This window comes from Carcharodon carcharias, chromosome 4, assembly GCF_017639515.1.
Source record: "Carcharodon carcharias isolate sCarCar2 chromosome 4, sCarCar2.pri, whole genome shotgun sequence".
NCBI lineage: Eukaryota > Metazoa > Chordata > Chondrichthyes > Lamniformes > Lamnidae > Carcharodon > Carcharodon carcharias.
The window spans coordinates 185,745,165-185,767,672 of NC_054470.1; the positions used below are offsets into that span (position 1 = coordinate 185,745,165).

The 22,508-nt window shown below is 45.9% G+C and overlaps 1 protein-coding gene across 5 annotated transcripts in view; it reads right to left on the reverse strand.

The window, feature by feature from the left end:
• The window catches only part of LOC121277017 (microfibrillar-associated protein 3-like), a 40,144-nt gene that overhangs the window by 12,438 nt on the left and 5,198 nt on the right, over positions 1–22,508 (reverse strand). The gene's annotated exons all lie outside the window — the stretch shown is intronic.

The following is a 22,508-nucleotide window of genomic DNA, read 5'->3' on the forward strand; positions in this document are numbered from 1 at the left end:
AGCTTTCATTTAGAGCCAAAAGCCAATAAGACGTGTTAGGAACCAAATGCAAAGGTTTGACCTCCACCTGCTGTTGTTCATGAATGTATGGAAATTTGTGAAATGCTAAACAGATGCATATTTCCGTCCAGAAGAAACATAAAATGTTGGAAACACTCAATGGATCTGGCAGCATCTGTGGAGAGGGAAAGAGAGTTAATGTTTCAGATCAAAAATCTTTCAGCAGAACTGGGAGATTTAACAGAGGAGGTGTAAATGGAATTATTGCGTCCAGACCTATCTTTTGTTTCTGTACTTGTCCCATTACCACACTCTTTTGCCTTGCGCCATCATCCTTTCTGTCATTTCATTGGTTTTTTTCCCTTCCACCTTATTCCTTTTGCTCTTTCCTCCTCTCCCGTTTTTCCCAGCTCTGCACTGCTTGGAAGCAGTTGAATCTCTTCAACTCCTTTCAGTTATGGCAAGAGCTCATCAACCTAAAAGGTTAGCTATTTTTTGCTCTGTACACATGCTGACAGGCTTGCTGAGTGTTTTCCAGCATTTCTGTTTTTACACCAGGTTGCCACCATCTGCAGTATTTTGCTCTTGACTGGCATATTTATAGGTGGCTCCTTGGAAACAAGCATCAATGTTCCACTTGTGATGAGGGGAACGTTTGTTAAGATTTTGGAGTAAATCTTTAGCAACGGCGAAGCTGAGAGGCATAATGCATTCATCTGCCCTCCGGCTCAGCAACGAGGCTGAGAGATAAGCTCAAGCCACGATCCCATGGTGCTCTGCCTGCGCTCGATCCACTGCCGGCATCAGCACTCGGCGAAAAGCTGGCAATCCGCGGTGGGGAGGCACGTTCACCAAAGCCATGAGCACCTCCTGCCTTTCTCATTCAGATTAACAGGTTGTGTCATGTAACAGCAGCCTGCACTACAACAGTCTTTGCACCCTGAAATCACTTGTTCTTTCATGGCATGTGGGTGCCGCTCGCAAGGCCAGCATTAGTTGCCCATCCCTAATCGCCACTTGAGCTGACGAAAAGAGGAACCAGAGACAGTAACTAACCCATCAGCGCGATCCAATCCAGCGCAGTCCAGTCTGTGGTGCCAGAGCGACCTCATTCTGACAGAAATCAGAGTGCAACATCTCAAGAAAACAGATTAGTGATTGGTTGGCGAATGTTTGCTCATTTGCCCTCAGAGCCCGTGTTATTTATTGGTAATTGTAAGGTTACTTTGGTTGTAATGAGGTTGACCAGCAGCAGTAAAGGTTACTGGAAATACAAGTTTTTATCAATTATGAATTGGGTGTTGCTGAGAAAAGACATTTTGTCGAAGTTTTTCGTCTTGCACTCATCAGGACAATCTCAAGAATACCAATGTCAGGGGAAACAGCATCTTCATACTGTATGAGAAGAAAGTGCTGATTGGCAAGAGGACTCTGACTGGTAAAGGCATTGCTGTGGAGAATGCACCAGTTAATGGTGACTGGCAGTTAACTGCTAAGCATTGTTTGAAATTTAAACCAGGCAGCTTGATTCTGATTGGTCAAGGTATTGCCCTGAGGAACAAACCAGCAAATGGCTATCACTTATTTTGTTTAGCTGAAAGAGGTGAAATGTGTGCACATGTTCTATCTGTCTGCAAAGTGCAGGGCCTTGTGTATTGATATAATGTAGCTTCCAGTACACGCAAATGTGCCAGACTGCGAGCCTGACTGACAATCTTAAATTGGCCGTCAGTGTAATTTTTAGCACACTGAGGATTATTTAGCAAATGTTGTCCAATCGGGGAGTCATATCTAGTGTTGGGCACCGCGTTTGAATTTTGCAAGCTGAGGATGGTTGGGTACAGTCTGTACCTTGCCTGTTGCGAACAGCATAAGGGACATGCTGTTTGATACGATCTGCCAGTCTTTAGGATGTACGGCACACATACCTATGGCAGCACCCTGTTAGTGGCGAATACGACTCATGCTGCTACTGCATACTGAAACAGCTAGCTTCACCTGTTGTTCAAATATTTACCCTTCCAGGGTAACCTGAGATAGACTGGGCACCTTTCAGGGCCGAAAGTGACAGCCTGGGACCAGTTCACGAGTTTGTGTGGTATACAGCGCAAAATGACCTGATCAGGGTAGCCATTATCCCGCAGGGTGTCTTTGATGTGCCCTATTTCCAAACCAAGCTTGCACGGCGAGCCCCATTTACAAGGTTGCTGATAAGGCCAATCTTATAGCGCCTGGAACTGTAAGAATCCCAACATGTGTATTGACCAGTGAAGGTAGGCTGGGTTACAAAGAGGCTAGTAGTTTAGTGATTTGGGGAAAAAAAACAAAGCGGGAGAAACTGTGCTGTTGCCTTGTGACATGGGTCCAGTGACACAAAGAAACACAGAAAAAGACAGAAAAGAAATTCAGAGTGTGTAAGCCACAGAGGGAAGACAGGAGTTCTAAGCTCTCTGATTAAAAAAAAACTGCAAGGCTGCTGGGGCTGTAAAATTACACCCCGTGTGTTTGCCCTGCAATTGAAGTAATAATGAGTTTAGATTGTGGGGAAAAAAGCACCGAGTGAATGCCCAGAAATCTGATGGAAGAAAACCATTTGCAACTGGTTCAGCCCAAGCAAAAAGCCCTGATGTTAACATAGTGGCAAATTTTCACTGGGGTTTTGTGTCTGTAAGGGTATTGTTGGAATAAAAAGAATAGTGTGAGCTTGAATGATTTTTTGATGTTTGTATTGAGATCTCTCCCGCCTTTTTTGTCTAGTGTAATATAGTTCATTTTTCCTTGGTTAATAAATGTTTTATTCTTTATGTTAAAATCTCATCAGTAAACTCCTGTGATTTTGTTCAGTAACTTTCCCCCATGGTTTCTAAAACAAAAACAAAGGCCAGGATTTTCCGGCCCCCTCATGGCAGGACTAGTCATGGGAGATTTGGCGGGCCAGTCGAAAGTCCATTATCTATCAAGCCAGAATTCACCCTGAGATCGGACTTGTCCAGTATTAACATCAGTCACGATCATAACAACACATAATAAAGATGGTAGCGCAGGTGGTGTGTAGTGACTGCAGAATGTGAGAGATCCTGGACATAGGAACACATCTGCAGGCAGTGTCTGCAGCTTGAAGAGCTTTGGCTTATTGAGTTGAAGGCTGAGCTGCAGATACTGTGGTGCATCAGGGAAGGGGAAGGTTACCTGGACATTTTACGCCAACAGGCAGTCTCATCCCCTTAGGATAGGGCCTTCTGATTTGGTCAGAGGTCAGAGACAAGAGCTGAGACTGAGGGTGAGGTAGGAATGCAGACCCAGAAAGTAGAAGTGGAGGAGCCTCAGCCTTTGCAATTGTCCAACAGGTTCAAGGCTTTTGCAACCTGTATGGATGAAAATGGTGGCTACAGGGTGGTTGAGCAAACTGACCATGGCACCATGGTACAGGAAGCCATTCAAGCGGGGGAGTTAATAGGAATGTAGTGGTAGTTGAGGACAATCAGTCAGGGGGATAGACACAGTTCTCTGCAGCCAAGAGCGGGAGTCCAGATGGCTGTGTTGCCTGCCTGGTGCCAGGGTTTGGGACACCAGCTCAAGACTGGAGAGGAACTTGCAGTGAGAGGGGGAGGATCCAATAGTGGTGGTCCATGTGGGTACCAACGACATAGGTAGAACTAGGAAAGGGAGTATGAGCAGCTAGGGGCTAAATTAAAAAGCAGAACTTCAAAGGTAATAACCTCTAGATTACTACCTGAGCCACAAGCAAATTGGCATATGGCAAATCAGGTTAGAGTTAAATGCGTGGCTCAAAGGTTGGTGTGGGAGAAATGGGTTTTGATTCATGGGGCACTAGCACCAGTACTGGGGAAGTGGGAGCTGTGCCATTGGGACTGCCTTCATCTGAACCATGCTGGGATGTGTGTTCTGGTGAGTCGTATAACTAGGGCAGTATAGAGGGTTTTAAAGCGAAATGGTGGGAGCAAGGGATCCAGTTTGGGAAGATGTGATAAATTAATGATTTGGATGTGGGGACCAAATGTAATATTTCCCAATTTGCTGATGACACACAACTAGATGGGAATGTGAGTTGTGAGGAGGATACAAGGAGGGAATTTGAACAGCCTAAGAGAATGGGCAAGAACATGGCAGATGGAATATAACCTTAATCAGTGTGAAGTTATCTACTTTGGTAAAGAAGACAGAAAGGCAGGGTAATTATTAAATGGTGAGAGGTTGGCAAGTGATGATGTCCAAAGAGACCTTTTTTTATTCATTCATGGGATGTGGGCATCACCTGCTGGGCCAGCATTTATTGCCCATCCCTAATTGCTCTTGAGAAGGTGGTGGTGAGCTGCCTTCTTGAACCGCTGCAGTCCATGTGGTATAGGTACACCCATAGTGCTGTTAGGGAGTGTGTTCCAAGGTGTCCAGGGTGTCTTTGATCATGAGTCACTAAAAGCTAGCATGCAGGTGCAGCAAGTAATTAAGAAGGCAAATTGTACATTGATCATCATCTCAAAGGAATTTGAGTACAGGAGTAAAGGTGCTTTGCTGCAATTGTATAGAGCCTTGGTGAGACCACACCTAGAGTATTGTGTACAGTTCTGGTCTCCTTATCTAAAGAAGGATGTGTTTGCCATAGAAGGAGTACACCAGAGGTTCACCAAACTAATCCCTGGGATGGCGGGATTCTTTTATGAGGGGAGATTGAGGAAACTGGGCCTGTATTCTCTAGAGTTTTGAAGAAAGGGAAGTGATCTTATTGAAATTTACAGAACTCTTACAGGGTATGACAGGGTAGGTGTGGATAGGAAGTTTCCCCTGGCCGGTGAGTCTAGAACCAGGGGACACAGTCTCAGAATAAGGGGCAGGTAACTTAAGACTGAGACGAGGAGGAATTTCTTCAATCAGAGGGTGGTGAATCTTTGGGATTCTCTATCCAAGAGGGCTGTGGAAGCTCAATCATTAAGCATGTTCAAGACAGAAATACATAGATTTCTGGAGACTAAAGATATCAAAGGATATGAGGATAATGGGGGAAAATGTTGTAGAGGTAATTGATCATCCATGATCTGTTTGAATGGCAGGGCAGGCTCGACAAGCCGAATTGCCCACTCCTGCTCTTATTTCCTATGTCCCTATAAATAAAAAAGACAAGACAAAAGGGCAAGGTAGGAATAAGGGAAATAATGATCAGGGTGTGGCAAGAAGAGACAGAGTGTACAAACCTAAGAGTGTGCCAGCAGATAAGGCTATAAGTTTACCAAAAAAAAAATAAAAAGACAGAACTAAAGTCTCTGTATCTGAATGCACATAGCATTCGTAAAACAAATGAATTAACAGTGCGAATAGAAATAAATATTTATGATCTGATAGTCATTACAGAGACATGGCTGCAAGGTGATAAAGACTGAGACCTGAATATTCAGGGGTACATGACATTTAGGAAGGACAGGAAACTAGGGAAAGATTAAGGGGTAGCTCTGTTAATTAAGGATAACATTGTTACAACAGAGAGAGATGACCTTAGTTCTGGACATCAAGATGTAGAATCAGTTTGGGTAGAGATGAGAAATAGTAAAGGTAAGAAGTTGCTTGTGAGGGTGGTTAAAAGGTCCCCTAACTGTAACTACACTGTAGGATGGGATACATAGGAAAAAATAATGGGGGCTTGTGAGAAAGGTACGGTGATAATCATGGGTAATCTTAATCTACATATGGATTGGACAAATCAGTTTGACAAAAGTAGCCTGGATGATGAGCTCATAAAGTGTTTTCGGGACAGTTTCTTAGAATAGTACGTTCTAGAGCCAACCAGAGAGCACACTATATCTGATCTGGTAATGTGCAATGAGACAGGATTAATTAATGACCTCATAGTGAAGGTGCCCCTAGATATCAATAATCACAATATGACTAAATTTCACATTCAGTTTGAGGGAGAGAGGAGTGGATCTAAGACCAATGTATTAAACTCAAATAAGGACAACTATGAGTGCATGAAAACAGAGCTGGCTAAAGTGAACTGGGAAATTAGGTTAAGGGATAGGTCAGTAGAGATGCAGTGGCAGACATTCAAGGAGATATTTCAGAATACTCAGAAAAGAAACATTCCAGTGGGAAAGAAAGACTCTAAGGGAAGGACACACCGTCCGTCGCTAACTAAAGAAGTTAAAGATAGTATCAAATTAAAAGAAAAAGCATATAATTCCACAAAGCTGGGTGGCAGGTCAGAAGATTGGACAGAATTTTTTTAAAAATAGCAAAAAAATTACTACAAGGTTAATAAGTGGGAGAGCACAACAGAAAGCTAACTAGAAATATAAAAATAGATAGTTAGAGTTTCTACAGGTATTTAAAAAGGAAAAGAGTAAGTAAAGTGCCTGTCAGTCTTCTAAAGAGTGAGACTAAGGTATTAGCAATGGAAAATAAGGAAACGGTGGATGCATTGAACAGATATTTTGCATCTGTCTTCACTGTAGGGGATGCAAATAACATCCCAGAAATAATTGTGAATCAGGGGATGAAAGGAAGGGAGGAACTTAAAACAATTACAATCACCAGGGAAAGGATACTGAGAAATTTATTAGAACTAAAAGCTGACAGGCCCCCAAATCCTGATGGACCTCATCCTAGAGTCTTAAAAGAAGTGGTTGCTGAGAGAGTGGATCCATTGTTTTTAATTTTCCAAAATTCCCTAGATTCTGGAAAGATCCCATAGATTGGAAAATAGCGAAAATGACTTCTCTATTCAAGAAAGGAGGGAGACAGAAAGCAGCAAACAACAGGCCGGTTAGCTTAACATTTGTCATAGGGAAATTGCAGGAATCTATTATTAAGGAGGTTATAGAGGGGCACTTGGAAAATCTCAATGCATTCTGGCAGAGTCAACACGGGGGAGAATTTTCCCCATGTTGGGTGGGCTGAGCGGAAGTGGGCGGGTGCAGGCCTGATCGCCGCCCACGATCGGGTCCGCGCCACCATTTTACGCGGGCGTGCCAATTAAGGACCGCCCAGCGTATTTCCCAAGAAGACGGAGTGGATGGGCCGCGGCGGGAGTGCACTGACCGCCGGGTCCAATGGCGATCCAGCGGTCTGTTTAAATGAAGCGCTGGCAGCCTTTGCAACGCTGCTCACAATGGCAGGTAGAAGAACTCACCAGAGGGCATCTGGTGAGCAGGCCAGGCATGAGGGTAGGGCAGCGGAACAGGCCAGGTCTGAGAGTAGGGCAGTGGGGCAGGCCAGGCCAGAGAGTAGGGCAGCGGAACAGGCCAGGTCTGAGAGTAGGGCAGCGGAGCAGGCCAGGTCTGAGAGTAGGGCAGTGGAACAGGCCAGGTCTGAGAGCAGGGCAGCGGAGCAGGCCAGGTCCGAGAGTAGGGCAGCGGGGCAGGCCAGGCCCGAGAGTAGGGCAGCGGGGTAGGCTAGGCCCGAGAGTAGGGCAGTGGGGCAGGCCAGGCCCGAGAGTAGAGCAGTGGGGCAGGGGGCAGGCCAGGCCGGAGGGTAGGGCAGTGGGGCAGTGTACCCCTTGGTTCTCTGATGAGCCGCCCAATCAATGGGTGGGGGGGGGGGGGGGTGGTGGGGAATGGAGGCGGGACGCCAAGGAAGGGGCTACATTCTGGCTTGAATGAGCACCTATTGCTGTGGCTGCCATCTGTGCGTGGCCTCAAAAAGGTGAGAGGATCTTTATCGTCAGTGGCCAGGGCAAATGGAGAGCTGGGACCCAGGATAGGGCAGGAGAAGGTTGGTTATTAAAATTTCATTGCTCCTCGATAGTTTTTTTGTTCAAACTTGCACTTTTTTTTCCATAAAATATTTCAGCGCTGTCACCCACGTTTGCCCCACGTTTTTTGGATGAGTGACTAGCTGTCCTCCTGGAGGAGGTGGCAGTGCGGTGGGAGGTCCTGATTCCGAGGGACGGGAGGCGGAGGCCTCCCCACCTGACGAAACATGCCTGGGAGGAGGTTGCCGAGAGTGTGAGCTCCCACAACGTGGTGCTACGCACGTGGGTCCAGTGCCACAAGAGATTCAACGACTTCCTGCACTCGGGAAGGGTGAGCTCCATGGTGGCTGAGATCACGTCAGCCTTAGGCCACTTAATGCAGGCCCCCACAATGCGCACCACCGTACCCACCCTCCCCCTCTCCACAACTCCGAGTGCAGTTACAGTATTGAATCCTTCACGGCATGTTTCCCTCGCTGGGTGGGCCAGCAGATATTGCCCATGCCTAGTTGACCCTGAGAGGGTTGAGCTGAGATGGGTTCTGCACCCGCAGCATGTGTGACACTGACACCCTGAGTGTAGATTCGGGGGCAAACTCAAGGATCTGCATGTAGCAGAGTGCTGGAATAGTGAAGCATGTCAAAGTCAGGGTGCTGACATTCTGGGAGGGGAGCTTTTAATATTCAGGTTACAATAAATTGGGTGACTGTCAGATTCTGATGTGATGTTTGATTTCAGTTTTCTGACTGAAAGTCCTTCCCTTCTAATACCGTTTAATCTATCTGCTGGCCTTGGCGTGCCTCCTTGGCTTTGCAAGGTCAGACCGTGTGGTGCCAAATGTGTTGGAGGCAGCATGTGGGCACCGGGGGTCAGGCCTGGCTTCTTGGTGTGAGTGTGCTGCAGCTGTGGGGTGATGAAGCACTGGAGCCTTTCAATGTCCCACTCTGGCTGGGTTGGCAGGGATGCGATAGGAATCCAGGTACCGGCTGGACTAATCAATGCTCCTCTCTCCTTTTCTGGAGAAGACCACACACAATCCCGCCGAGCAGATGCAGACAGGCGGAGGCCAGGCCCAGTTGGATACTTTGACTCCATTTGAACAACAAACCGTGGATCTGGAGAGGTGCTATGTGCCCAGGTCCACTGGTGGCAGTGAGGCTGGGGTGCCATGGAGAGATATGCTTGCCCAGCACTGAGGTCACCATGCGTATCCCTGCAGCCTTGGCATTGCTGAATGCTCAGTGACTGAAGCTTGCAACATGGCTTGACCATTGCTTATGGAAGGATGAGCGCATAATGATCCGGCGGACAGAGATGCACATTGACGTTGTCTCCACTTTAACTAATCAAATGTCCTTGTTCTTTCTTTCAGCATCACCAGAGCAGGGCCAGGAGAAGGAGGCAGAGGGCCCACCTCTCAACCCTAAAGCCCCAGAGCAAATCCACTCACTAGCGTCACACCATCTCTGCCAGGCAGGCACCAGCGCAGATACTAACACCTCGGTGGGAATTAGATCTTTGGCTAGTGTCCCAGGGCACAGCGGTGAGGGGACTTCACATTCGCTTGAGGTGCGGGCAGAGACAGAGAGTGCCCATGGCACCAGCAGTCGGAGGACTGCAGGGGACCAGGCACATGCTCGGTCGGTGGCTGATGATGTGCCTCTGGAGTCGTCCGTGAAGCAGCAGGCGCTGGAAGTGCAGCAGGGTACGCGGGAGGATCTAGCAGAGGAAATGCGTGGCATTGCACCCGTGCTGGAGGAGTCCACGCGGAGCATCACCGATGCGATGAGCCTCATGGCCAAGCGCCATGCTTCCTCCATGGAGAGAGTGGCGAATCTCATGGAGAGGCTCCTCCAGGAGACCAATCAGGGCCTCCCAGGGCTGCACTCGGGCCTGTAAGCCCTCACACTGGCATGGACCTCAGTTTGGGTGCCAAGTACCCCAGCTCGGTGCCCATCCATCCACGATGAGCAGGGAGGTCCGAAGCGATCTCACTTCAGCACAGCAGCTGCCTGTCGTCTCTGCGGGCTCCTCTCAGGGCACTCCGGACGACGGCAGCAGCTCCTACGCCCCTCTCCCGGTGACGGTGGCATCTGATGATGCTGCGGCGACTGGGGTGATGCCAGCTGTGGAACAGGCCGCACCCTCCCAGGCGGGGCCTGCACAGGCTCCACGGGCCAGAGGACGTCCGCTAAGGTCATCGAGGCCAACAGGACAGCAGAGTCAGCAGCCGGTCAGTGCCAGCGAGGGGGGAGCACCTTGACATAGCACCTGAAAGCGTAAATTTAAGGCACCTTAGGCACAATGCGGGTTTCTCACTGGTGCTTTTATGTTGCCCCATATTAGTTCATTTAAGACTTGGTGTGATGTGCAACACCTTTTTTTTCGTTTCAGAACTTCATTTTGTTATATCATTAAATTTTGATAGGTGAGCATGGCTCAGGGTGACTCCTTCTGCAGGTGGACAGGAACCCATGACGTTCTGAGTGACTTCCTTAGCATTGAGCTTTATTGACAAGGGCCTTAGCTAATGTTCCTATCCAGGCAGATTTTGCATTCAAGTATCGAACAAAGAACAAAGATAAATACAGCACAGGATAAATACGGCCCTCCAAGCCTGCGCCAATCGTATTGCCCGTCAACTAAAATATTTTGCACTTCCGGGGTCCGTATCCCTCTATTCCCATCCTATTCATGTGTTTGTCAAGCTGCCTCTTAAACACCACCATCGTACCTGCTTCCACCACCTCCTCTGGAATTCCAGACACTCACTACCCTCTGTGTAAAAAATTTGCCCCGCACATCTCCTCTATAGTTCTCTCCTCTCACCTTAAATCTATGTCCCCTAGTAATTGACTCTTCCACCCTGGGAGAAAGCTTCTGACAATCGAGTATGGATCCTGCAGCCCAGGCTTGTCCTGGTGGTCCATCTGCGGTGTGCTAGCTGAAGGTTCTTTGGATTCAAGTCTCCCGGGTGTCCCTGCCTCCCTGGAGTTTGCCCAGGTCAGCGTCTACCCACTCAGCATTCTCCTGGACTCACCGTGTGCAGCCGCAGCCACTGCGTCTATACCATCTTCCTCCACTGCGTCCCCACTTTCCAGCGCAAGATTGTGGAGAGCGCAGCATGCAACCACTATCAGTGACACGCGATCTAGGGGGTATTGGAGTGCACCCCCTGAGCGGTCCAGGCATCGGAAGCGCATCTTGAGAAGACCGATGGTTCTGACAACCAGAGCCCTTGTGGAGCCGTGGCTCCTATTGTAACACTCCTCAGCCTCTATTCTTGGATAGTGGAGAGGCGTCATGAGCCACCTTCTGAGGGGATAGCCCTTGTCACCCAGCAGCCATCCATCCAGCAGGGCTGGAGCACTGAAGAGCTCCGGCACCTGGGAGTGTCTGAGGATGTCAGTGTTGTGGGAGCTGCCTGGGTACCTTGCACAGACTTGTAAAATCTGCATCCTGTGGTCACACACTATCTGCACGTTCATGGAGCGGAAACCCTTCCTGTTGACAAAGGCACCGGGCTCACCTGCTGGCACCTTGATGGCCACGTGTGTACAGTCTATAGCACCCTGGACACAGGGGAAGCCAGCGATGGCTGCGAAGCCTCTGGCTCGCTCTGTCTTGCTGGCCTTATCCCAGTGGTAGTGGATGAAAGTCAATGCACACCTGAACAGAGCATCTTGTCACCTGCTTGACACAAGTGTGGACAGCTGATTGGGAGACTCCGCAAAGATCCCCCACCGACCCTGGAAGGAGTTGAGGGCAGCTGTGACCTTCAGCGCCACTGGCAATGGGGTACCCACCCATACAGTTGGCGCAGATCTCTGGGCCTATCACCTGACAGCTAGAGGCGACTCTCCCTGGAGAGATGGAGCCTACTTCAGCACTGCACCTCAGACACGTTGAGGTAGCTGCTTCGCCGCTTGTATACCCTGGCAGCAGGATAGTGGTCTTTTCTGTGGCCCCTTCCACCTTGGGCTTCCTGTTGGCCCTGCACCCCTTGTGCCTGTGTTTCTCCTCCCAAAGGTGGCTCCCCTGGAGGCTGAATGTGGACTCCTGGCCTCCTCCCCCTTCTGGCCCTCTCTTCCTCCTCAGAGGAGGTGCCTTTAGTGGAGAGCACAATTCCCATTCCCAGGGTAAGGGAAGGCTTCCTGAAACTTGCAGGCCCCAAAAATGATCTTTACTGTAGAGTCCTGACCTGAAGGCTGTTACTCCTGTCCAAGCAGCTCTTATGAGTTAGGAAGTATTCCAGCTCACACAGGCAAGTATCAGTAACTTTCACAATTGAACAGCTGACAAATACCACTGGTGACCCCACTCACCCCTCTTATCCTGCCTGTGGATGTGGTTTATACAAATGTCTCCTACCCACCTGCCCGTTGCACCCGTGCAATGTCCTGAAGATTGCACAGGCTGCGCAAAATTGTAGACAACTGCTGCCTCAAAGGCCTTAACTAGCTGATTAATTAATGGCGGGCACGCATCCAAGAACATTGCACAAGGTGTTGGTGAGACCACATTAAGAGAGCTGTGTATAGTTTTGGTCTCCTTATTTTAAAAAGGATATAATGCATTAGAAGCACTTTCTTTTAATGCATCCATGGGGTGTGGACATCGCTGGCTGTGCCAGCATTTATTGCCCATCCCTAATTGCCTTTGAGAAGGTGGGGGTGAGCTGCCTTCTTGAACCGCTGAAGTCCATGTGGCGTAGGTGCACCCATAGTGCTGTGAGGAAGGGAGTTCCAGGATTTTGACCCAGCGACAGTGAAGGAACGGCGATATATTTCCAAGTCAGGAGGGCGAGTGGCTTGGAGGGGAACTTCAAGGTGGTGGTGTTTCCAATCATCTGCTGCCCTTGTGCTTTTAGATGGGAGCGGAAGGTGCCAAGGAGCCTTGGTAAATTCCTGCAGTGCATCTTGTAGATGGTACAGTGCGTCGGAGGTGGAGGGAGTGAATGTTTGAGGACAGGGTGCCAATCAAGCGGGCTGCTTTGTCCTGGAAGGCATCAAGCTTATTGAGTGTTATGGGAGCTGCACTCATCCAGACAAGTGGGGAATATTCCATCACACTCCTGACTTGTGCCTTGTAGATGGTGGACAGGTTTTGGGGAGTCAGGAGGTGAGTTAATCACCACAGAATTACCAGCCTCTGACCTGCTCTTGTAGCCACAGTATTTATGTGGCTGGCCCAGTTCAGTTTCTGGTCAATGGTTATCCCCAGGACATTGATGGTTCAAAGGCGTTTCACTTGACTGATACCTAGGATGGTGGGGTGGGGTGGAGGGTCGCTTTCTTATGAGAAAAGAAAGGTTGGACAGGCTGGGCCTGTATCCATTGGAATTTAGAAGATTGAGAGTTGATCTTATTGAAACATATAAGATCCCGAGGGACCCATACAGGGTGGATGCTGAAAAGATGTTTCCCCTTGTGGGAGAGACTAGAAATAGGGGACACAGTTTAAAAATAAGGGGTCTCCCATTTAAGACAGAGATGAAAAGAATTTTTTTATTTCTCAGAGGGTTGTGAATCTTTGAACTCTCTTCCCCAGAGATCGATGGAGGCAGCATCAATGAAAATTTTTAAGGCAGAGGTAGATAGGTTCTTGTCTAACAGGGGAGTCAAAGTTTATCGGAGGTAGACAGAATGTGGAGTTGAGGCCACAAATAGATCAGCCATGATCTTATTGAATGGTGGAGCAGGCTTGAGGAGCCAAGTCACCGATTCCTCTGAATTCACAAGTACTCAGTGAAACTCAGTGGTTAGGATGCCCCATAAAACCAAGCTTTTGATCACCAGAGGGCAGCTAAGATCCAACCACATTGCTGTGGGTCTGAAGTCACATGTAGGCCAGACCAGGTAAGGATGGCAGATTTCCTTCCCTAAAGGACATTAGTGAACCAGATATGGCAATTGATGGTAGTTTCATTGTAGCACCATTAAAGAGGCTAGCTTTCAATTCCAGATTTCTATTAACTTAATTAGTAGTCCACCCTAGCTGCGATGATGCAGTTTGGACTCAAATCTCCAGGGCATTAACCTGGGCATCTGGTCTTCAAGCCCAGTACCATTACCACTATTCCACTGTCTCCCTCTAATGGCTGTAAGTATATGGGAGGGGAGAGGGGTATAGAGGAAGAAGGAAGAACTATTTAGCCATTGTGAATAGCAGGCTTGAGCCCTTTCCTGACCATCAATTTTTTAATGTTCATAATTTGTTTTGTAAAGCTGCTTAAAGATTTTAAAACTCTCATCCCTGTTTTCAAATACTCCCAAGCCTGACCCTTCCCTGTCCCTATAACCTTTTCCAACCCCACATATGAACATACGAAAAAGGAGCAGGAGTTGGCCATTCGGCCCCTCGAGCCTGCTCCGCCGTTCAATAAGATCATGGCTGATATGTTTAGGTTTTGAACTCCACAAATTCTATCTACCCCCGATAACCTTTTGATTCCCTTGCTGAACAAGAATCTATCTGCCTCTGCCTTAAAAATAATCAATGACCCCCGCCTCCATGACCTTCGGAGGCAGAGATTTCCAAAGTCGCACCAATATTTCTCCTCATCTCTGTCCTAAAAGGGTGACCCCTAATTTTAAAAAAGTGCCCCCTAGTTCTAGACTCACCCACAAGAGGAAACATCTTTTCCACATCCACCTTGTCAAGACCATTCAGCATCTTGTACATTTCAATCATGTCACCCATCACTCTTCTAAACTCCAGTGAAAACAAGCCCAGTCTGTCTAACCTTTCCTCATAATACAACCCATTCATTCTATCAATCTAGTTCTCCTCTGAATCACCTCCAATGCATTTGCATCCTTCCTTAAATAAGGAGACCAAAACTGCACACAATATTCAAGATGTGTCCTTACCAATGTCCGTATAACTGAAGCATAACATGCTTACTTTTATGTTCAATCCGTCTCATAATAAAGAATAATTCCATTAGCCTTCTTAATTACTTGCTGTACCTGCATACTAACTATTTATGACTCATGCACTAGAACACCTAGATCCCTCCTCACAACCCTCCAAGATGCCTGTGCTCCTCCAATTTTGGTCTCTTCACGTCTCTGATTTTAACTGCTCCACCAATGGTGGCCATACCTTTAGCTGCCTGGGTGCTAAGCTCTGGAATTCCCACCCCCACCACAACCCCCAAGCCTCTCTGTCTCTCTCTCTCTTTCTTTAGGATGCCCCATAAAACCAAGCTTTTGATCACCTGCCCCTTATATGGCTCGGTGTCTACTTTGCTTTATAATACTCCTGTGAAATGCCTTGTTTTATTAAGTTATAGGCTCTATATACATATATATTGTTGTTATAGTGAAATGTGTTGAGGTGTTTATACATAATAGTTACAATATGGAACAGGCCATTCAGCCCAACCAGTCCCTGTTAGCAATAGCTCTTCACAGGAGCATATAATGCTAATCACATTTAAAGTGCAGAACTTGAGTATTGCTGAAAAAAAGATACATGCTATCAAAGCTTTACATCTTGCACCCATTAGGATAGCTTGCAAGAAATTACCAAACTGTCACGGATAGATCCTTGGTAGAAGGATAAGAGGGAACATGAGGAAAGCCTTTTTCATGCAGAGGGTGGTGTGTGTCTGGAATTCACTGCCTAAAACAATGGTTGAGACCGAAACACTCAATTCGTTTAAAAGGTACTTGGCTTTGCATCTGAAGTGCTGTAACCTGCAAGGCTACGGACCAGGTGCTGGATTAAAATGAATGGCTAGTTCCTTTTTCATATTTTTCTGGCCAGCAGAGACATGATGGGGCTGAATGGCCTCTTTCTGCACTGTATCTTTCCTATGGCTTCTGACAAACAAATTCTACTGCATGAGGAGAGGGTGCTGATTGGTAGGCAAGTGGACTCTGACTGGTGGAGGGTTGCCATGGAGCATGCAGCATGGAATAGTTAGCTGCCCAGCTTTGTTCAAATTTAAACCATTTTTAACCACTCAGCACTCTCTCCCCATGCAGTACAAATTGTTGTTCTCCTGTTACAGTTTGGTAATTTTTTGCGAGCTATGCTGAGGAGTATGAGACAAAAAGCATGTCTTTTTTTTTCAACAACACCTAATCACATTCATCCACCTTGCTCCCATATTCTTTCAACCTCTTTTCCTTCAACTAACCTAATCCCGATTGTTGGCAACTACTAATCCTGGAATTGAATTCTATAACCTCACAATTCTCCCCCTGAAGAAATGTCTCATGCCCACTGTGTTAAATCTCCTACATTTAATCTTTTATTTATGCACCTTCATTTTAGACCCCCTGGCTACTTGAAGCAGTTTGCTTCTATCTAAGTTGTCTCATCCTTTCATAATTTTAAATCCTGGAACTCCCTCCCTAGTAGCACTGTGGGTGCACCTATACACAGGGACTGCAGCGGTTCAAGAAGGCAGCTCACCACCACCTTCTCAAGGGCAATTAGGGATGGGCATTAAATGCTGGCCCAGCCAGCGACACCCTCACCCTATGAATGAATATAAATAAAACATTATCAATTACTCTGCAATTTCCATTGTTCTACAGATAAGAATGCAATTTTTCAAGTTTTTCTTCATATTTGTAATTCCTCATGCCAGCAGCAGCCAATCATTTCTATATTGCCTTCTCAATAAGGTTGAAAGTCTTTTTTTACAAAGGTGAGCACAATACTGCCCTACAGCCTTCTAGCTAAGGTCCTATTAAGGTGCTAGGTAGTTTTAATAGAGTCATTCAAAATCATTATGGCTTTTGATAGAGTTAATAAGGAGAAAGTGTTCAGAAGGAGCGCCAGTAACTAGAGAACGTAGATTTAAGGTAATTGGCTAAGAGCCTGAGGGGAGGTGAGTAGATTTTTTTTTACACAGTAGGTTGTTATGATATGGAATGGACTGCCTGAAAAGGTGACAGAAGCTGACTTAATGATAATAACTTTTTAATAAGAAGTGAATTGGGCAAGTGCTTTATGGGGAAAAATTTATTGGACGAGGGTGAAAGAGCCAGGGGGTTGGATTAATTGCTTAGCGCTATCAAAGAGCTGGCACAGGCAAGATAGATAGAATGGTCTCTTTCTGTGCTGTATAATTCTATGGTAAACAGGATCATTGACCTATATATTCTATACCTCCAGTCATACAGCTGAATCTTATCTGTGTAGGGTGGGCTGGGCGCAAAAGTTAGCAGCAGATTAAGGAGATAATAGAAGTTTTTAAATAATAAAGTAAAAATTATTTAAACGTGTCCCCCTCATGTGACAGTGTCACATGAGCTGGGACATGTCTGTGAAGTTTGGAAATTTTATTTATTTATTTTATAAAAGCTTCTGGAAACCTCACCCGCCCGTGGATGAGGTTTTCTGAAAAATGCGAAGGCCGCTCGGGATCTTCACCTGCCCCCCGCCAACCTTAAAGTTGCACAGGCAGCGTTCTTAACAACTTTAATTGCTTTTTACTGACCTTAATAGGCTGAACGAAATATCAAAATGGCGCGTGATGACATTGGGACCCGTGCCCGACATCATCGTACGTCATTTTACGCACCAGCGCTTCGGGCCTACCCCCCTACGACCAACAGCAATATTCTGCCCATCTTGAAAGACATGAGTTTTTTCTTACGGCCTTATATCAACTCAAATTGCTGCCTTTAAAGTCCTGTGAATCCGTAAATGCAAAACCCTCTGATCTTTCACAGTGCCAAGTCTACTTTCATTCAGAGTATAATCGCCCGGTTTCTTTATCAAAGGGCATCATCTCGCACTTACTGACACCAAATTTCATCTGCCACTTTTATGCCCATTTCCCCACCTTCTCGATATCCCTTTGCAGCTTGTTTTGGTCTTATAAAAAATTCACTTTACCTCCCATTTTTGTACCAACTGCCAATTCCAACACCAGTCACTCAAGAACTTTATGCAAATCATTGATATACATAGGAAATAGAAACAGCCACAGAGCTGAATCCCCGGAATAATCTTTACCCACTTCCAGCAACACTGTAAAAACTGTCCTTAACTCCCATGCTTTGATTTCTTCCTGCCATCCAATTTTTAATGCAGTTGGCCATTCCAAACCTCTTAATCTCTCTAATAGTCTCCTGGGTGGCACCTTGTCGAACGATTTCCTAAGGTCCTCATAGACTACTTCCACTGCATCTACCATGTCAACTTCCTTAAAGGATTCTGAAATTTATTAAGCACAACCTTCACTTTGAAATCTACTTTGGTCACTTCTATTTTATCTAAATGCTTGGTCATTAAAGCCTTAATTAGAGAATATGAAACTTGCCTACCACAGATCATAAATGAACTAGACATTGATTTCCCCAAATTGTTACGGACTCCTTTTTTAAAAAAAATGGACGCTATAGTGAACACTCTTTAGTTCTCTGGCATACCCAATAATGTCCTGAAACATAATTACTGGGGCTTCAGCAATATATTCCCTCATTCAGCACTCTAGGATGTAGCTCATCGAAACCCTGATACTTCGTCTTGCTTCAGACTCACTAACTTATCCAAAATTTTCCTTTTATCCATCATGATCACATTAGCCTCCCTCCCAACCCCTCCAAGATTTATCTTCTCTCCCAAATCCTTCTCTTTGTACAAGATGATCAGGAACCTAATAAATGAAAGTATTTCATCTTTCAGGTTATATGGAACTGCGGTGTATTTGCAATTTTTCCAATGTTTCTTTTGTCAGATTTCTATCATCTGGCAGGTTTCTTCTTTAATGCTTACATTCTTTTTGAATTTCCAAATTCAATTTTATAACTACTTCAGCTCATCCAAAGCTCTGCTGTCCACATCCTTGCACCAAATTCCATTCACCCATCACCTCTTTGGTCGCTAACCCACATTGGCTTCCAGTCCTGCAATGTCTCAATATTAAAATTCTCATCCTCATGTTCCAAATCCCTCCATGGCCTTACCTGTCCATACCTCTACAATGCACTCAAACCCTACAATGCACCCCTCTTCTGTTTTCACCTTCAAAATCTCTCTGCTCCTCCAATATGGTCTTACACATCTCCAATTTTCATCACTCCTTGGAGGCCACTTCTTCAGCTGCCAAGGCCCGAAACTCAGGAATTCCCTCCCTAAAATTCTCTACCTCTCTACTCCTGTAGGACACTCCTTAAAAGCAATTTTTTTGATCAAGCTTTAGTTCACTTCTTACAGTGGCTCCATGCCAAACTTTGTTTGATAATGCTCCTGTGAAACACCTTGGGACGTTTTACTACACTAAAGACACTATATAAATGCAGGTTGTTATTATTTATTAAAGCACAATCCAATGCTCAAGACCTACTCATAACCAGCATCTGAAGTGCCTCTGTGAAAATGGTGGTCCCAGAGGAACATGTAGAAACTGTTGTCCACAGTCTACTCGCTGTGTAAAATGCAGCAGTCATAAACTAGATTTTAAGAGACCCTAAGAATATTTAGGATCAAAAATAGAGCATAAGGTCAAAATATGCTTGTGTCTTTTTTCACCACTTGATCATCTTCTTGCCATATCCCTCAATTCTGCTGTGTCCAAAAAAACCCATAACTTCCATCCACCTGAGGGATTGTCCACCTTCAAAACATACTCTGATAACTTATTTTACATTTTTTTTATTCGTTGGGTGAGAAAACTAGTCAACTTTCCTTATTACGCCTATCACCCTGATTTTTCACATCTTCTTGGGGTTTAGACCCTTCACTGGGTGTCAGCTTCACTCAGTCACCTCTATTTAAAAGGATGAAAAATCAAAACCAGGACTTGAGCACATAATGTAGATTGGCACTTCAGAAAGATGGTGCCAGCGGCTCAATCCTGCACTAGATTGTTAGCTTAGATTCTGTCTCTAAGTATCTAGAGTGGGGCTTGAACCAACAATCTTCTGACTCAGAGACGTAACGTGTTACTTCTGAACCACTACTTTGTTAGAGTAGAACCATGCCATAACCTTAAAAATATGTGTTTGAGAAGATTAAGGTTAGAATTTCAGGGGAGCCAAAAAGGAGATGCCAGATTCAATTCCTGGCCCATCCCAAGAAACAATTTCAGTCAGGAAGCTGTAACTGGAGATCAACGATCTTCAGGTTAAGATTAGGAAAATTGGCTAAGCTTTCTCTGGTTGAGTTGTCCATCAACAGTCTAAATTCACATTTGAGGAATGAGTGAGGTACTGAAGGCCAACCGGCAATTCTTAAGAGTTACCAGATGTTAAAAGATCAAGTTCACCTACTACCATCCTGTTTGTCCTGTAATAAATGATAATAGAATTGTTGACTAATCATGGACGCGTACTCTGGCAAGGAGTCAATGTCTTCAGGAAAAAGAAGGAAGAGAGGGGAGAGAACTGTGAAATGAAGGGAAAGGATGAAAAAAAACTACAGGCAAAGGCAAGCTCTGTAAATGGACTTAACACTCGATTATTAGGCAGTGAGCTGTAGTACTCTCACTCCCAACTCAGGTTGTAGGTCAAGTCCCAGTCCAGGAGCTGAATGCATAATCCAGGACAACGCTTCAGCGCACCACTGAGGGACTGCTGCACTATCAGAGATGCCGCCATTTTGATGAGATGTTAAACCAAGGGGCCTGCCTGCCCTCTCTGGTGGACATAAAAAATCCTACAGCACTCCTTTCAAAAAAGAGCTGGGAAGTTTTCCCCTTTTTTTTAATTTATTCATTCATGGGATGTGGTCATCGCTGGCTAGCCCAGCAGTTATTGCCCATCCCTAGTTGCCCTTGAGAAGGTGGTGGTGAGCTACCTTCTTGAACCACTGCAGTCCACAGTGCTGTTACAGAGGGAGTTCCAGGAGTGAAGGAATGGCGATATATTTCCAAGTCAGAGTGGTGAGTGACTTGGAGGGGAACATGCAGGTGGTGGTGTTCCCCTGCATCTACTGCCCTTGTCCTTCTAAGTGATAGAGGTCATGGGTTTGGAAGATGCTGTCGAAGGTGAGTTGCTTCTTGTAGCTAGTACACACTGCTGCCACTGTATGTTGGTGATGGAGGGAGTTGATGCTGAAGGTGTCAATCAAATGTGCTGCTTTGTCCTGGGTGGTGTAAATGTTGGCCAAAGTCCTGAACAATATTTATCCCTCAACCAACATGATTTTTTACAAACAGATTATCTAGTCATTATAACATTGCTGTGAAAGAACTGGCGGCTGTATTTCCTACATTACATTAGTAACAGCTCTTCAAAAAACATTTACTTGGTTATAAAGCACTTGCGGTGCCCCAAAGTTGTGAATTGGAAGTTGTTCTTAGTTTCTTTATGTGGGGCACTGTAGATTAAATTGTCGATTATTTACAATTCTATATTTTTCATTGTCTAATCTGCCTTCTAATGCTATGGAATTTGACCGTGCCATTCATGGAGTTGAACTGCAAAAAGGAAACAGAGGATAACAATTTAAGGCAACTGCCAAAAAAACCAGAAGGGAGATGAGGAGAATCTTTTAAAAGCAGTGAGTTGTTACAATCTGGAATGCACAGCCTGAAAGGCTGGTTAGAAGCAGATTCAATAACAACTTTCAAAAGGGATTTGAAAAGAAAAGAAATAATGCAGGGCTGCAGGGAGTGGGCCTAAGTGGATCGCTCTTTCAAGAAGCCCAGAAAGGAACATTAGGCCCAATGGCACCGTATGAATGCATGCATTAAACGTTTCTCCGACGCAATTTCAAGGACCGATTGTGGCAGTGACAAATTGCAGTCACCTCTACCTGTTAATTTAAGAGTTATTAGCAACATGCATTATGGGCTGGATTTTCATCGAGTCGGGATGACTCGGGAGCCCATTAAAAATGGCAGGCAGGTCTAAATATCGGGATTCTGGACCCCATTCCTGGTTTTTCCGATTTGCGCGAGTGCCTTTTAAGGGTGCAGGCTGGTTCGGGTGGCCAGCCCTTACCCCCCACTCCCGACCTAGCCAGCTCCAGTGCGAGGATAAGCATGTCCTAGTCCTCTACAATTTTCATGGAGTCGCGCTAGCTTTTCGAAGCGTCGTGGTTTATGGCACCTCAGAGGTGTTGTGAACTATAGTCTGAATGAGGGTACCTTTGAAAGGTAAATTCAAAAGGTCCTCCTCATGCCTCCTGTCCCAAGGTATGCCTCACAAACAATTCCTAGGGCCCATCAAACCCATGCCAAGACACACACCCCCAAACAACCCTATGGCTGTCCCCATGCCAAGCTATGGCACTTAAATGCCCATTCATCCACTATACACTCTATAGAAAAAAATGAGCCCTACAGTGACAACAGGATGTGTTTGAAAAAAGATTTAACAAAGAAAGTAATCTACTGATAACTTTACACTTTCTTAAAAAAAAACTTATTTTTAACTACAGCTGAAGAGTAAACTATCAACAGCTGAAACCACAAGCACTTGAAACAACTTTACCTTGTGTAAGTAAACATTGTGAAATTGACAGCATAGATCAGAGAGCCAGAGCTGACAATCACGCAATCTTTTCCCTAGGGCTGAAGTGTTTCAGTACTCTAACGGATGACTCAGCCTAGCCTCATTATGTATTATTGGCTGAGAGCCCAGAAATCCATTAGCCTGTTAAAACATTACCTGATTGACAACTCTCGCTCTCTGATGGACTGCAGCACCACCATCTTCTCAAGGGCAACTAGGGATGGGTAATAATTGCTAGCCTAGCCAGCGATGTTCACAGCCCAGGAATGAATGAACAGAAACATTGAGGGATTGAAGCATCTCTACCCCTTGTGACTCTTAGCTGCGTTTCTGAATTTTATTTCACCTTAGAGGGGAGTTGGGAGAGTGGCGAGTGGTCA